We start from the raw sequence: 17,315 nt of genomic DNA, 5'->3' as shown, positions 1-17,315 counted from the left end.
AAAATAATGAATTTGTGGCTTGTGGGGCTAGAAAAAAATGGTTCTTAAGTATGGAAACCAGAAGTCTGTTCAAAGTTGTCGATTTTTAGGGAGGATCAGGAGGAAAGAAACCAAAAGTGGAAGAGCAATGGTACATGAAGCAGAGCTCTACAGGATGAAACTTCCACAGTTTGTTACACACCTTCAAATGGTAGAGCAAAGGAGGCAGTTGCAAAGGGACAGTTACAAAGGTTAGACAAGGAACTTGAAGGGCATGGAGGAGATTTTGGCTGATGAAAAAAGGTAACAAGATTCTTAAACAGGCATTGGTGGTGCAGGATCCACATAGGTCAATTAGTAGGACAGCATCACACTCCTGACATGAGAATTTTTGTCATCAAGTGGTGAACTACCAACCACAGGAAACCCAGCATCTGAACTACCCTTGTAGCTTCAATAGTTACCAGTTTGAGAACAAAATGTTGATGGCATTCATTGAATATCAAGAGTAAGTGTCTAGACTCTCTTGTGTTTAGATGTGGCCTTTGCTTAGGATTTTTTTTTCATTACGGATTGCAGCATTTCCTTATTACTGACATCAAGTCAACAGGTTGACAGTTCCCTTCACTCGGTCACTCCTTTCTTGAACAGCAGCATGTTTGCTACCCTCAAGCCTGTAGTAAATATAGAAAATGCTAGTTACGCTCAGTACCTATGGAAAGGGAAACAGGGCTAATACATGCAAAAAGATAGATGAATTAACAGCACAAACAGAAGTAAATGGGTATGATCCAAATGCCATAGAGAAACATGACCATAGGATAACTAAAGGTGGGATTTGAAAGTAAATGTAAAACTCATTGTTTAGGAAGAACAGGAAAAAAGAAAAAAGATGAGATATTGTATAAGGGATGTGAGATGTACAGTAGCAAGATCATTATGTAGAATTAGAATATTAAAATTGGTTTGGGTAAAGCAAGACTCAGCAAATGTAGAAAACATGTTGGGGAGTTACTTACAGGCCATCAAATCAGAACATTTTGAAGAATCTTCAACAGTGGATTTAAATTGTTGAGGCCGTGATTATTTTAAAGGAAAACCACACAAGTATTTGATACAAGGATATTGACAGAATGGATTGAATGATAAGCTTTAAGAACAAAATGCTGCAATCTTTTATAAATTCCTTTGTTAAGTGGTGTGTTTGCCCAATCACACAACAATCTCATGACTGATATTCTCTCAGCACTATTTTCCTGCCATGTTCCTATATCCATTGATCCCTGATATTTAAAATTCTACTGATCAATGACTGAGCCTACAGAATGATGCCAGGATAGAGAATTCCAAAAGACCATTTACTAACATTTAAGTCCTAATTGGCCTATCCCTTATTTTGACACCTTCATTTTAGAATCCTTGGCTGATTGGGGTAAGTTCCAGAGGTTGAGTGAAGAAGGGTTGACAAAGATTGATATTTCTGGAAATGTAGATGAATTAAACAGTCAGGTGACTTCAGCAATTATCATGGCAGCAGAAGGATCTATACCTAGGAGTAAAAATAGGATGAATAGAAAACTGGTACCATGGTGGACTGAGGAATGTTGTCAGGCTGTAAAAAACAGAAATAGAGCATTCAGGCTAGTTAAAAGAACCCATAATATGCAGCATTTGGTTCAATATAAGAAAGCACAGGCAGTGGTGAGAAGAACTATACGTCAAGCTAAAAGGGCAAGTTGGAGGAGTTTTTGCGACAAGGTAGGAAGAACAACACCTGTGGGAGAGATATGGGGAATGATTAAGAGGATGGGAGGAGATGGAAGGGAATGGGAATATCCAGTAATGATATCTGAGGAGGAAACTGCAGTCTCCAGAAGGGATAAGGCTGAGGTCACGGCCAAGTCATTTGTACTGATACACAGTTCAGAAAATTTGTCTGAAGAAGGGAGAAGAAGGGAAAGAATAATGAGCCAACACCCAGGTGTGTTAAGCAGGAGGGAAGGAACAGATGATATAATTGATGATCCATTTACATTAGCAGAAATGGTGAGAGCAATAAAGAGATCAAGACCAACCTCCCCAGGGAAAGATCTGATATGCTCTGTGATGCTAAAAAATCTAGGAGAAGGAGCGCTCTTGAAGTTGTTGCATTTTTATAACAGAGTGTGGGAGGAGGGAAGATTACCAAGTGCATGGAAAGACGCAGTAGTAATTCCAATAAGGAAGCCTGGCAAGGATCTGTCAAAACCCACTAGCTACAGACCAATTGCATTAACATCAAGTATATGTAAGATAATGGAAAGGATGATAACAGAAAGGTTATCATATGAGCTTGAGAAAAGGGGAATGCTGGCAAGTTATCAGAGTGGTTTTAGAAAGGGAAGGAATTCCATGGACTCAGTGATTATGTTAGAGACTGAAATAAGGAAGGCCCAGGCAAATAGAGAGTCAGTAGTGGCAGTGTTCTTTGACATTGAAAAAGCCTATGATATGATGTGGAAGGAAGGATTATTAATTAAACCGCACAAGATGGGGGTTGGTGGGAGAGTTTTTAATTGGATTAAAGATTTTTTGTTTGGTAGAAAAATTCAAGTTCGGATTGGATCAGAATTATCAAAACAGTACATAGTGGAAAATGGCACACCTCAAGGTAGTGTGATTAGCCCGTTACTTTTCATCATTATGATCAATGATGTCTTCACAAAGGTACCAGTGGATATAGGTAGGTCACTGTTTGCGGATGATGGGGCTTTGTGGAAAAGAGGCAGGAACATGGACCATATAATCAGGAAACTACAAGAAGCAATTGATGAAGTGGTGGAGTGAGGTTATGATTGGGGATGTAGATTTTCAGTAGACAAAACTCAAACTGTATTTTTTACCAGGAAAAGGGTTGAGGTAGGGAAGAAGTTAAGGATGTATGGGGTTGAATTAGAAAGGGTTGCATCATTTAAATTTCTGGGAGTTATATTTGATTCACGATTAACATGGGCAGACCGCATCAGGAAAGTTGAGGAGAAATGTAAAAAAGTAATAAATGTGATGAGATGTTTGACTGGTAGGGAATAGGGAGCAAGTTGTTCAGCTTTGAAGAGATGTATGTGGCTTTAGTAAGATCTGTATTCGATTATGGAAATATAGTATATGGATCAGCAGCTAGGTCTCTTATAAGGAAACTGGATGTGATTCAGGCTCAGGCCTTGAGAGTGTGCAGTGGGGCTTTTAAAACGTCACCAGTGTCAGCCCTACAGGTAGAAATGGGAATAAGGCCTTTGGAACTAAGAAGGATGCAACTGATAGCAAACTACTGGGCTAACTTGCAGAGGCACAATGATTCTCACCCTACTAAAGGAGTGTTGCAGGAGTGCTGGGAAAATGGGAGGTTTCAAAGGGATACCTTTAGTCGGGTAGGGAAAGATATCGCGAAAGAATGTGGAGTATTTGATCTGAGGATAAGTCCTTCAGTAGTTTATCCAGTTGTAGCTCCATGGAAGCTTGTATGGCCTGACATAGACTGGCATTTGTTAGAGGTAAAAAGGAAAGAAAGATATAAAACAGATTTGGTAAATGCATTTAACTGTCATGTGATGGAAAAGTATAGTGATTATACTCACATTTATACGGATGGTGCGAAGGAACCTGAAACAGGAGTGACAGGGTTTGGGGTGGTAATACCAGCAAAAGAAATTGGAATCAGCAGAAGAACATCTGACAAGTTAGGGGTGTTTACAGTGGAGATGCTGGCAGTGTTGGTTGCGTTGCAATGGGTGCAGAAAGCCAGACAAGCCAAAGCATTGATATGTTCAGATTCATCCTCAGTTCTAGCAAGTTTAAGGTCTTTTCACACAAATAGTCGGCAAGATGTACTTTATGAAGTCCTTCAGTTAGTTACAAGAATTGCAAATCAGGGAGGTCAGGTAAAATTTCTATGGCTTCCAGCACATGTAGGGGTGAAGGGGAATGAGAGGGTGGATGAGTTGGCAAAGAGGGCGTTAAAGAAAGAAAATGTGGAAATGCACATTAGTATCAGTAAAGCAGAGGTTAAATGTGTAATCTGGGAAAAAGTCAACCAAATGTGGCAAGAAAGATGGGACAGGGAGGGGAAAGGGAGGCATTTATATCAAATACAAAAGATTGTTGCAGTTACTAGGGTAAGCAATGGAAACAGAAGAGAGGAAATTGTGTGGACTAGGTTAAGGCTGGGGCATTGTGCATTAAACAAAACATTGAAAATGATAGGGAAACACCAGACAGGATTGTGTGAGGAATGTCAGGAAGAGGAGTCAGTAGAACATGTAGTTTTGTGTTGCAGGAAGTATGGGATACAGAGAGAGATGATGAGAAATAAATTAAGGGAGTTGGGGATGCAGGAATTCACATTAAAAGGGTTGCTGGGCAGAGGTGAGAGAGCACAAGTCCGGGTATTTTTAGCGTGTTTAAGGGGTACAGGGGTTTTTTAATAGAATATGACGAATAAACAGGAATAGGATACTAGGATGGTCAAAGATGAGAGGGTGAAGTGTAGGGGTGTGTGTGTGTGTGTGTGTGTGTGTGTGTGTGTGTGTGTGTGTGTGTGTGTGTGTGTGTGTGTGCATGTGCGCATACACGCGCGCGATTGAGATGTATGATTGGAAGGGATTTAGAATGTATGTCTAGTGCACATTCTGGAGCAGAGGGTGGCGGTAATGCACCATTAAGCTGGATGCCAACCGCCGTAAAACAAGATACAGACAGACAGAATCCTTGGCTTGAAAGAGCTAGAATTGATCGTGATGCTGCCTGTGTCAGAGAGGCGTCGGTGCACAAAGGCGGTGTGTAGACAAACAGTGAGTGATCGTCTCAGTCGATTTTCTTGGGATCGCAAGACCCTTTGGACATTGTTAATGTGGAACGCTGCAAGTCTGATTTAATGCCTTATTGGCAGGGTAGCTGCATGGTTTGGTCGAAGGGAGGACTAGGCTTCAAGCCGTGGTGTCATCTGTTTATAGCTGCCCTAGAGAGGCGTCACAGTTGGTGTGCTCCACCGGAGACAGTGTGGAGTGGTGTCCAAGCTGGAGTCAGTGCTGCCCCCTCAGTGTTCACTCAGCAGAAGACAAACTATATTGTGTTCGACTCCTGACTGCTGCAACATTCATGGACTCAGGGTCTTGGACTATATTTTTTTTGTGTAACTGTATTTTACTGATAACTTATATGTGCTACGTGTGCCTTGTGCTGTGTGTGTGTCTGTTAGTACGCTGTTTTGCACCCTGGCCCCAGAGTAATGCTGTTTCATTTGGCTGTAATCGGTGTTCATGTAAGGTTGACTGACAATTAAACTTGAACTTGAAACATCTTCCCCTTATCACCCTTGTTGATGCCTCGAAGAATTTTGAAGGTTTCAATGAGGTCACCTTGCGTTCTTCTAAACTCTAAAGAATAGGAGCACAAGCTGCTCAATCTTTCATGTGACCGATCTGCCTGACTGGTGAATCTCACTACTGCATTCCATCCAGAAAATATGAACAACTTCTAAATACCTTTGATTCTCTTTTTTTTGTAGGTACAAAAGAAAATGATAGAGCATGTTTTCAATTCACTCTCCAATTCATTTATAATATAAAGGTCAATCTAAAACACAATCAAGCCCACTTGACTTGGATAATCGGGTACACCCCAGTGTGTTTTGTTGACATCAATCCACATGAAGAACACAGCAGAAAACACCCTACATCAATGCTATTTAGAGAATCATCAATAACTTGCAGGTTTGTAGGGATTGACTTGTACAAGAATTAATTCCTCAGACTTGAAGCTGTTGGATGGAATCTTTGTGAATGTGAGATCACAGAAGGCTTTTATATCATTAATTATAAGTGGGTTAGTTTGGTCCCACTCAGCATAGAGAAGCAGAAGAGGAGCTAAGTGGCTCTTGACTTCTCCTCCAGAAACTGAAGGAAGAGGGTCTTCCGGGCTTAGCAAGGAGTCTTCTGAAATACAAGCTCCTACAACCAGTGTAACCAAAGTTTAGGTTGTCCAAAGAAAGGCCAGTGCACAGCAGTACCTGTGCTCCTTTGCCTTTAGAAGTAAAACCCACTGGCTTCTTAAATATACCCCTTCTAGAAAGTGTCATCTGCTTTATGCCATATTTCACAATAAAATAAGATACATTATTGGCATTCTCGACTCTGGATGAGGGAAATTCATTTTGTTTTCATAGCTTGAAACCAGACATTATAAGGTTGCAGATTTGCCAGGATTCTGGGCATCCAGTAAATTCTGAGAAACAGACCATCCTAATGCAATCTATGGAGCCTCCCCAAACTACAAAGACTGAGACACCTTGAATACATTAAATTGTCTCTGTCCAAGAGGAAGGCATTCAGGAAGCTGATGTAACACATTCACTTTGAGCAATGCACAAGTTACCCTCTATGACCCTCGAAAACTGAACCTGTACCTTCCGAGATTTATCAGTCCTTTACAGTTTCCTTCTACAGATGAGTGGTAAACATGGAAGGTACAAATTACCCTCCCTATCACAGGTCCCTCACTCAAATCTGAGCTCCTGGTTTTGGGTATGAAAAACGCAGTTATAATCACAACAATAGGTCACAAGGAACTTGGTAGAGAATGCAACCAAGGTGATGAAGAGAAGAATCAGTACTCCTAATCACTCCTGGAGCATCCTATAGTACTGCCCAGAGAAGACTTTGTACTTCACCTTTGCCAATTAAAATACGAACAAAGCTTTACCTGCTACAAGACAATAGTAAGGGAGAATCACTTTTGGGACTCTGACTGGAAGGCAGTAGCTAGCTAAAAAAGAGAGGCAGTCTTTGTACAAAGGTTCACTTGAAACCTTATTAGCCTGAGGCATTATGAGCCAGTTTATAGCCAAATGAAGCAAGACTTGCCACTAATTAGACTTGGAATACTGTTGCAATTCACCATCTTTCCAAATCAAAATCTGGTAATGAAGTACAATGAAGTCATTTCCACAATACTGCAAGTGGCATTATCATTGCCCAATTCTGAACAAACATGCTGATATCACCAGTGATAACTGACATGTTTAAAACAGACATTTAATTACTGTTGCTATTCATTTTTTGACTATTGTCTGTCATCACACAAAACCTATATCTCATGGATCCACCGCCACTTTCAGAATGTGGAGCATTAATTGCTCTTGTAATGTGCTGGCATGCCCTCACAAACTTGGAAGCTTCTGCCAGTAATGGATTTTCTAACCATGCAGCAATGATTTAACTGACAGCAAGCTAGCCTTCCACTGTAACACTTGTGCATTGTACGGGTTCTGCTTGCACTGCAGTGAAAGCTGCAATGTTTGCTGTCAAATCCTGCCCAAGTCCACAACTAGCCAAAACATTCAAAATGGAAACATACACAGACCCACACAAAAGTTCAGCCTTCATCTGTGAGCAACTGCAACACAATCCTTATTTAGGCAATCTGGTGTAACTTCAGTATGCTGTACAGCTTCAGTATGAAAGGCAACATTAACACTTATTTTTCTGCTGCAATGGATGAGTCCAGATGGTCTTGACCCAAAACAAAGACTGCCCATTTTCTTCTTTCGATGATTCCCAACCCAATAAGTTTCTCTAGCTTTTTATATGATATTCCAGATTTTAGCACCTGCAGTCTCTTGTGCCTCCATACTCAGTGATTAACCTTCTGCAGCCAGCTGAGTAGAATTCTTAAGCCTCAATATCCTTTTGGGTGCAGAAGTGTCTTCTCAATTGTCTTCAGTGGCTGACCCCTTATTTTTAAGTGATTTCTAATTCTAGACACCCTGGCCAGGGGAAATAATAATTGTGCATCTACTCTGGCAAACTACTTAAAAAATTCACACTTTTCAACATGAACACTAGTTTTTCTAACAACACAGCAGTGACCCAGTCTGCTATTCTTTCTCTTTTACGCAGCTTCTCTATATCTCTGCATCTTCCTCATGAATCACAATGTCATCTAGCTAGCATCATCAAAACCTACTGGTATTTCACAATCCCCTCATTTTATTATTGATGTAATGTGAATACCTAATCAGGCAATCATGTGGCAGCAACTCAAATGCATAAAAGCATGCAGACACGGTCAAGAGGTTCAGTTGTTGCTCAGACTAGACATCAGAATGGGAAAAATTGTAATCTAAGTATCTAATCAGAAACTGCTGATCGCCTGGGATTTTCACACCACAGTCTGAGAGGAGGGATTACCAACCTTTTTCATGCCATGGATCTTTACGATTTATTGAGGGATCCATGGACCCCAGGTTCGGAACCCCTGGTCTAGAGTTTGGAGAGAACAGTGCGAAAAACAAAAATATCCAGTGAACAGTAGTTCTGTAAGTGAAAATGCCTTGTTTAATGAGAGGAGGTCAGAGGAGAATGGCCAGACTTGTTCAAACTCACAGGAAGGCAACTCGAATAACCATACATTACAACAGTGGTGTGCAGCAGGGCATCTCGGAATGCACAACATGCCAAACATCTAAGTGGATGGGCTACAACAGCAGAAGACCACAAACATACAATCAGTGGCCACTTTATTCGGTACAGGAGGTACTTTTTCTCAACAGTATATACCTTATCAATTTTCACTAGTTAAAACTTCAAACAAATCCATTTAAGGATGCCACAGCTGCAGAGTCACTACCTCACAATATCAGCAATTCAAATTCAATCCTGACCTGGAGACTGCATGTTCTCCTTGTGACCTGACAGCTCTCATCGAGTTGATGTGGTTTCTGCACTTTCCAACAATGGGTTGAAGGGTTAATTGGTCACGTAAATTGCCCTGAATATGCAGGCTAGTGGTGGAAACATTGGGGAAGTGATAGGAATGTTGAGAAAAGCTAATGAGATTAGTGTAGAATTGGTGCAGATGGAGGCTTCATGGTTAGTGCAGAATCATGAGGTTGAAGGACCCATTTTTGTGCTGTATGACTACATAAATCTGATATGTAAAAAACAATTTGCCTTTCATAAATCCCAGTTTACTGTCTACCCTCTATTATTTTTCAAGCACTTCCTTAATAATTCCAGAAGTTCTCCTCCTCATGGTCAGAAAATAGAACATAGAATAGTACAGCACAGTACAGGCCCTTCAGCCCACAATGTTGTGCCAGCCCTTAAATCCTACTTCCCATATAACCCCCAACTTAAATTCCTCCATATACCTGTCTAGCAGTCTCTTAAATTTCACTAGTGTATCTACCTCCACCACTGACACAGGCACCAACCACTCTCTGAGTGAAAAACCTTCCTCTAATATCCCCCTTGAACTTCCCACCCTTACCTTAAAGCCGTGTCCTCTTGTACTGAGCAGTGGTGCCCTGGGGAAGAGGCGCTGGCTGTCCACTCTATCTATTCTTCTTAATATCTTGCGTACCTCTATCATGTCTCCTCTCATCCGCCTTCTCTTCAAAGAGTAAAGCCCTAGCTCCCTTAATCTTTGATCATAATGCAGACTCTCTAAACCAGGCAGCATCCTGGTAAATCTCCTCTGTACCCTTTCCAATGCTTCCACATCCTTCCTATAGTGAGGTGACCAGAACTGGACACAGTACTCCAAGTGTGGCCTAACCAGAGTTTTACAGAGCTGCATCATTACCCTGCAAGTCTTAAACTCTACCCCTGAACTTATGAAAGCTAACACCCCATAAACTTTCTTAACTACCCTATCTACCTGTGAGGCAACTTTCAGGGATCTATGGATGTGTACCCCCAGATCCCTCTGCTCCTCCACACTACCAAGTATCCTGCCATTTACTTTGTACTCTGCCTTGGAGTTTGTCCTGCCAAAGTGTACCACCTCACACTTCTCCGGTAATAGCATTATGAGATTTCTTTCTAAGTTCATGCCATCGGAGAGACAAGCCTTAGAACCTTAGCTTCTGAAACACAATGCTACGGAAACATAATGCATTCAGTATTCCCTGATAAGTACACTGGAACTGGAGTATCATGTTCCATGCGTATGAATCTGCAACCTTACTAGGAGACACTGCTTAAATACTGACTTTAAAAGTGAGATTCTGTGGTTATTTTTAAGAAATCCCATGAAGCACTCATTTATACTAATTCTCACCTAACCCACCTTATTCTCCTAACACTTCCATCAACCTTTCCTCAGATTTTACCACTTATCTACATACTATGGACAATACGCTGGGTATTTAAGCTACTGACTTGCAGCCTTTTGGGATGTGGGAGGAAACCAAAGCACCTAGAGGAATTCCACATAGCCACAGGAAGAATGTGCACACTCCCACAGCCTTTGGATATTAGGATTGAAACTATGTTGTATTTCAGATATGAATACCACATAAGAATAGCACCAGAAGTAAAGCAAACAGCACTATCTTGTAATATTATATGATTTAAATGCTTTCTGGGCATGGGATCATAGTCTGGAAACAGAACCACCATATTCACACTGATCAGTGGGCACCCATCCATATCAATCCCCTGTCAGCACTTGGCACATAGGCTTCCATGTCTGGTCAATTCAAGTGCTCTTAAATGCTGTCAATATGTGTTTCCACTAGGTTCTCAGGCAGTGTATTCCAGGACTCACCATTCTCTGGGTAAAATAAACTCCTCAGTTCTCTGCTAAACCTCTTATTCCTACCCTCAATATATATTCTCTAGTTTTATCTATCTCTAATAAGGGGAAATGATACCTGCAGTCTACCCATCTATTCCTCAAAATTTTATGCTCATAGCTCCTCTTAACTTCCTGCACTTCAGGGAAAAGGAATTCAGCCTCTCCAGTCTCTATAACTGAAACACTCCATCCCAGGCAACATCCTGGTGAATCTTCTCTGCACCCTTTCCAGCTATCACACCTTGACTAGAATTGTATGCCATACTGCAGCAGACATCCAACTGATGTTTTATGAAATTTAAGCATCTTGCTCTTGTATTAAAGGCGTCAACAATTTTTCATTGTTGCTATTATGGTTATTAAACTATTAACGCATTTATTGAGCATGCTCACAAGAAAATAAATCTCTGGGTTGTATGTGGTGATATATATGTACTTTGATAATAAACTTACTTTGAACAAATGAATGTTAGAGTCCCTTCTGCCTTCCAAACCATTTACATAGCCATTTTCAAGGTTATTTGGACATACACCAATGTCACTCCCCTTCACTAGTATTCCCAAAATATGTTAGCTCACATTCAATAACTGTCATTTTTCAGCCCATTTCACTAACATACCATATTACCCTATAGGTTACGACTACCCTTTACTACCAACCTTTATGTCATTCACAAACTTATGCCTTGCATGTACACATCACAAGGGTCACACCACTAGTCACTGGCATCCAATCAAAAAAAAAACAACTATTACCTTCTGATCCTACTTCCAAGCCAACTTCAGATCCCACTTACCTTGGATCCCATGGCCCCTAAACATATGGACTATCTTTCATGTGGGACTTTGTGAAGACCTTACTGAAGTCCATGTAAACCTCATCTACTGCATTGTCCTCATAAATACATTTGTTACCTCTTCAAAATATTCAATCAGATTGGTCAGATAAGATATGCCATTGACAAAGCAATGCTAGCTGTCCCTGCCTTTCCAAGCAATCACTAATCCAGTCCCTCAGTTTTTCTGTTAACTTCTGATGTTCAACTTACAGGACTGTAATTGCCAAGTTTTCCCATGTTGCAGTTTTTGAAAAAAAAGAACTGCATTTGCAGTCCTCCAGTCATCTGTTAACTCACTTGCAGCCAGCAAAGATTTTAAAATTCTTGAGCCAGAGCCCCAGCTATCTTTTTCCTTGCTACCAACAGCAGCCTAGGCAAAATCTCACCTGGCCTTGAGATTTATCCACCTTTCAGCCCATACTAAAATTTCATGATGAACTCTCCATTTATAAAGTCAATTTGCTTTGTAAATACTGAAGAAACACTTTCATTTAGGATCTCACCTGTCTTCTAGTTATATGTTGATTGGCTTTCTCACTATTACCCCAGCTTTCTCTGATTATCCTTTTCCCTTTAACAGGAGTGATTTCAGTTTTATCTTAATCATGTCTATCAGTTGTATTTCATGATAGCTCTTTGCCTTTCTGATTTCCCTCTTAATAGCCTGCTTAATAAACTCCTTATGCACTTGATGGACTTTCTGGTCTTTAGGTTCTTCCTGTCAGTTATGCTTCCTCTATCCCGCTCTGTTTAACCTTAATTATCCAGGGTTCCCTTCAATTTCATCCTTATCGGAACCTGCTGATCCCAAGCTCTTGATATTTCTCCTTTTTTATGTTTCCCACCTGCAAAATAGATGTTTGTCATCTACCAGGTCCTCTTATTTTAATGAAATAAGCCTTCGCCAATTTAATATATTAAAACCCGATCTATCCCCATCTTTTTGCATTAATTAAAGAACTTATGATCTTATATGAAATTATGATCAAGAATTTCAAGCTTACATTGGATTTATAATCGATTCTAACTGATCACGAAATGTATAGGGCCAGTCAAAAGCAAATATCTGCCCGAGACAGATCGAATGCAAATGCTTTACCACTGTTGCGGTTTTAATTTGTCGAAGGAGAGAGAGGTCCCCTTGATTCCGCAAGTGAAGACGATGCACTCAGAGCTCAGCTATTCCCCGTTCCAGCCACACAACCCGAAGAACACAGAAATCCATTCAGAGGTGCCGTTACCACCGCAAGCACAGATACATCTGTGAGTGAAGACAAATAACCCCGCACTTCAGTGTAAACAGCGCCCGATCAAAACACGGCTGGGCGATGGGGGTTACTCGGAACGAAGATGTGGGGAGGGAGTAAGGAGGAAAACCAGACGGTAACAGATACTGGCGGTGGGACGGGGTTTAGGCGACTGAGGCGGATGCGGGAGGTGATGCTGAGGGGGGAAGAATGGAATGAGTCCGGCATATAAGGTGCACGGGGAGGGGGGAGGGATGCGCTAGGCGGCTGTGACAATGGTCATAATAAGACGATACACAGCGGCGGCCGCAGGTTCCGTAACAGACCGCATCCCCTGAACCGGAGGACCTGTTCGGGGGTTGCCCACCACCTCGGGCCGATCGAAGGAACATCACGCGTCACAAAACGGGACCCATCGGCATAGCCTCTGCCGTCCTGTAATGACCCGGCTCCACACCACCCATTGTTCGCTAATGGTGGGTGGGTGGGGGGGGGGGCGACTAACCTCCGAGAAACACCGGAGCAGCCTCTCGTCTGAGGAACGAAGAGCAGTCGCACTGACAGCAGCCCCGCCAGCGCCAGCGCGAGGGGTCCGCACGTGTCCAGACGCTTCCCGCGAGGGGCGTGGCCAGCGCGTGAGTGGCGGGAAGCGAAGGCCGTCCGTTCCTCCGCCGAGGAGTTGTCGCCGGTTGCGACGATCCGCGACTAAGAGGGTCAGCAGAATGTTCTCGACAGAAGGCAGTGGGGGAATTAGTTGTGAATGACTGAGATAGTCGTCGATGAAAGTGGGAATGGGTTGCAGTGACATACGAAGTTCAGTGACCATTCGTGCTTCACCAGTTGAGGCAAATGGAACTTTAAAAGTCTTACCTTATCCGCTTCACCACTTGCCTCAGATCTCCATCCATTCTCTCAGATGAGTAATTATATCTCACAATCGTATGCTCCACTGTTCCACCACACTTGTCACATAGCCATATCTCACAACCAATACAAGAATATTGCCCAGTGCTCATTAACACACTTACTTTGGAGCATAAGGCAATGAATATCAATAGGAAACAGCAGGTGGAGTTCTCAGGGAGGGGGTTACTTGTAATATGCAGAACATAGAACACTACAACGCAGTATAGTTTTTTGCCCATTATGTTGTACCAACCTTTAAATTACTCTAAAATCAAGCTAAGACTTCACTCCTGCATAGCCCTCCACTTACTTCTCTGATCTGTGTGCCTATCCAAGCGTTTCTCAAATGCATCAAATGAATCTGTCTCTACCACCACCACTGATAGGGCATTCCACACATTCACTCCTCTGTGTAGAAACACAATACTTCCCTCCAATCACTTAAAAATATGCACCCTATTATTTGCTATTTCCTCTTTCCACTTGACTCATATCATCTTGTACACCTCTATCAAGTAACCTCTCCCCTTCCTTCACTTCAAAGAGCCTTAGCTCATTCAATCTATCCCCCTAAAACATGATCCCTAAACCAAGCAGCATCCTGGTAAATCTCCTCTTCATCCTCTCTAAAGCTTCTGCTACATCTTTTCTATGATAGGGGCAAGAAATGAACACAATATTCCAGGATTTTATAGAAGTGCAACATTAACACACAGGTCATGAACTTATCCCCTGACTAATGAAAGCCTCATAATATACACCTTCATAACCACCTTATCAACTTGCATGGCAACTTTGAGGGATCTATGGACCACAGGATCCCTCTTCTTCCACATGTTAATTGTCATGCTATTAACCCTGTATTCTGCTTTCAAGATTAATCTTCGAAAGTGGAGTTGCAGTCGCTGTCTCTGAAATGATCTGACACCTGATCTGGTTTATTGCCTAGCACTAGACTTGTACGGCCTCTATTCTAGTAGGTTTGTCCACATACTTCCAGGACACACCTAACAAATTTCGCTCCACTTGCTAAGGGGTAGGCACTAAGGTGGTGCCAATCCACATTAGAGAAGGTGAAATCACCCATGACAACAACCCATGCTTACACCTTTCTAAAATCTACCTCATGATCTGTTCCTTTGCTATCGGGAGATCTATAAAATACTCCCAACTGGGTGATTGCTCCCTTTCTGTTTCTAACTTCAAGCCACACCAACTCAGTGGACAATTCCTCCACAATATCTTCCCTTTCTGCAGCTATGACACTATCTCTGTTTAGCAATGCCACTCCCCCAGCTCTTTTACCTGTGTCCCTTTCAAAATGTCTAAATCCTGGGAACATCCAGCAGACATTCTTGGCCTTATGACTGCCAAGTCTCTGTGATGCCATATATTGTGTTGCTGTTCTTCTTTACATTGTACCTAATATTGGCTGATGTTAAATTAATGTTATATTCATGTGGTATATTTTGGTTGAATTGCTCATAGACAGTCTGGGCAGAAAGAAATGTCTGCGTTGTCTGCCTTTTTAACTTCATTTCCTCCTGTCTCTCATTCTTGTATTCCATTGTTCTTTTCTGTACAAATTGTGAAAAATGTGGATTGTGATTATTCAGTTCTCTGTGAATTCTTGAGGAGTTATCCAGCAAAGACCAGAGAGTTTAATTATTAGTCCAGTCTACCAACAACATGCTCTCTGACAGGATTTCCTTTATAGAATGTATGCTACCCATATTGGGAACATTAGGCTTCTGAGTCAGGAGTCATGTCATGAATGGGGCAATCTTTTCATGTATTCATGTATTTGAGCATAGTGGCATGCCGTTGCAGAATGACGGAATAATGTTGCTTCTTGGACATCAGTGTTTGACCTTTATGTAACAGTGGTTATGTTCAAATGACAATTTATGATTAAATGAGCAGAATCCTTTTTAGGTAAAGTTTAGCTCAGGGTTTACCTAAAAATAGAACTAAACGTTACATAACGTGCAAATGTGTTGGTTTTCCTCTTAGAAAATCGTCAAATTTGCCAAAAATCCTTGAAAAAAATTTTAGCATTCTTTTTCCAGAATTATGCATTTGGGAGGATTTAAGCTAGTTTTGCAGAGGTCTGGGAACCAGAGCACCGGGTCAGTACATGAAGGATTGGACAGGAAAGTAGATGTCAAGAAAAGTATTGATAGGCAAAATCAAATTAATAGGTAGTTAGAAATGTGTATATTTTAATGATAGGAGTATTATGGAGAGGTGATGATTACCATGGATCAGTAAATGGAACTGCGATGTTTTGGCCATTCCAGGGACTTGGTTGAGAGAGGGGTAGGAATGCGTGGTTAATGTACCAAAAAAGATAAAGGATGATAATATCAGGGACAATATCACAGTTGCACTCATGGGAGACATATGGAGGGGTCAGACACTGAGTCCATTTGGATAGAACTCAAAAATAGGAAGGGTGCAACCACACAGATGAGATTGTACTACAGACACCCGCCTCCTGCCCCCCGCCCCCACAGCCACCAGCACAATGAGGAACAGGTATATAAACAGATTATGGAAATGTGTAAAATTAATGGGGTTGTCATGGGAGATTTCAACTTCCTTAATCCAAGCTGGGACCTCATTAGTACAAGGGGTTTAAGTGGGGCCAAATTTGTTAAGGGTCTCCAGGAGGGTTTGTTAAATCAGTATATAGATGGTCCAACAAGACGAGGGACTGTACTGGACCTGGTATTGGGTAATGAGCCTGGCCAGGTGACTGACCTTATTGTAGGTGACCAGTTAAGGAACAGTGAACACAACTCCTTACTTTTCAGGATAGCTATAGATGAGGATAGGTATGGTCCTTGAAGGAGAGTCCTAAATTGGAGAACATTACAAGGGCATTAGGCAGGACTAAGGAGTGTTAATTGGGAATAACTTTTCTCTGGCAAGTCTACATCAGACATGTGGAGGGTGTTTAAAGATCAATTGCACAGAGTACAGTAAAATTATGTTCCTGTGAGAAGGAAGGACAGGGATAGAACGGCAAGAGAACCTTGGGATGTCTAGAAAGATGATAAATTTAGTCAAAAAGAATAAGGAAAGGTATGTAAAGCTTTGCAAATGAAGCACATGAAGATTATAAAGGGGCCAGAAAAGAACTAAGGAAGGAAATTAGGAAAACCAGGAGGGGCCATGAAAAGCCTTGGCAAGTGGGATTAAGGTGAATCCCAAGACATTCTGTATATACATCAAGAGCAAGAGACTAACTAGGGAGAGGCAGGACCACTCAAGGGTAAAAGGGGAAACATTTGCTTGGATGTGGAGAATGTGAATGAGGTCCTTAATGAGTATTTTAGCTTAGTATTTACCAAGGGAAAGGACAGGGAGGACCAGGAGATCAATGCTGAGTGCATAAGTACGTTAGGGCATTTAGAAATCAAGGAGGAGGAAGTGTTGGGTTTCCTAATGAGTATTAAGGTGGATAAGTCCCCAGAGCCCGATGGGACTTACGCCAGGTTATTGAAGAAGGCAAGAGATGAAATTGCTGGGGCATTGACCAGTGTCTTTGTGTCCTCTCGAAGGAAAAGTGAGGACCCATAGGTGGGTGGCTAATGATGTACCCCATTTCAGAAGAGAACAGGACAAAATCCTGGAAACTATAGACCCGTGGCTCCTCACATTAGTTGTAGGGTAATTTCTGAAGAAATTTCTTAGGGATAGGATATATGAGCATTTGGAAATCCAT

The 17,315-nt window shown here is 41.7% G+C and overlaps 1 protein-coding gene across 1 annotated transcript in view; it reads right to left on the bottom strand.

The window, feature by feature from the left end:
- The window catches only part of tmem269 (transmembrane protein 269), a 107,533-nt gene extending 94,287 nt beyond the window's left edge, over window positions 1–13,246 (bottom strand). The window contains exon 1 of the mRNA XM_072245044.1: window positions 13,185–13,246. The gene's annotated coding sequence lies outside the window, so the exon portion shown is untranslated. The remainder of the gene's footprint in view (window positions 1–13,184) is intronic.
- Window positions 13,247–17,315: the final 4,069 nt, after the last annotated feature.

This window comes from Mobula birostris, chromosome 27 (assembly GCF_030028105.1).
Source record: "Mobula birostris isolate sMobBir1 chromosome 27, sMobBir1.hap1, whole genome shotgun sequence".
Lineage (NCBI taxonomy): Eukaryota > Metazoa > Chordata > Chondrichthyes > Myliobatiformes > Myliobatidae > Mobula > Mobula birostris.
This window is presented reverse-complemented; position numbering and strand designations above follow the sequence as displayed.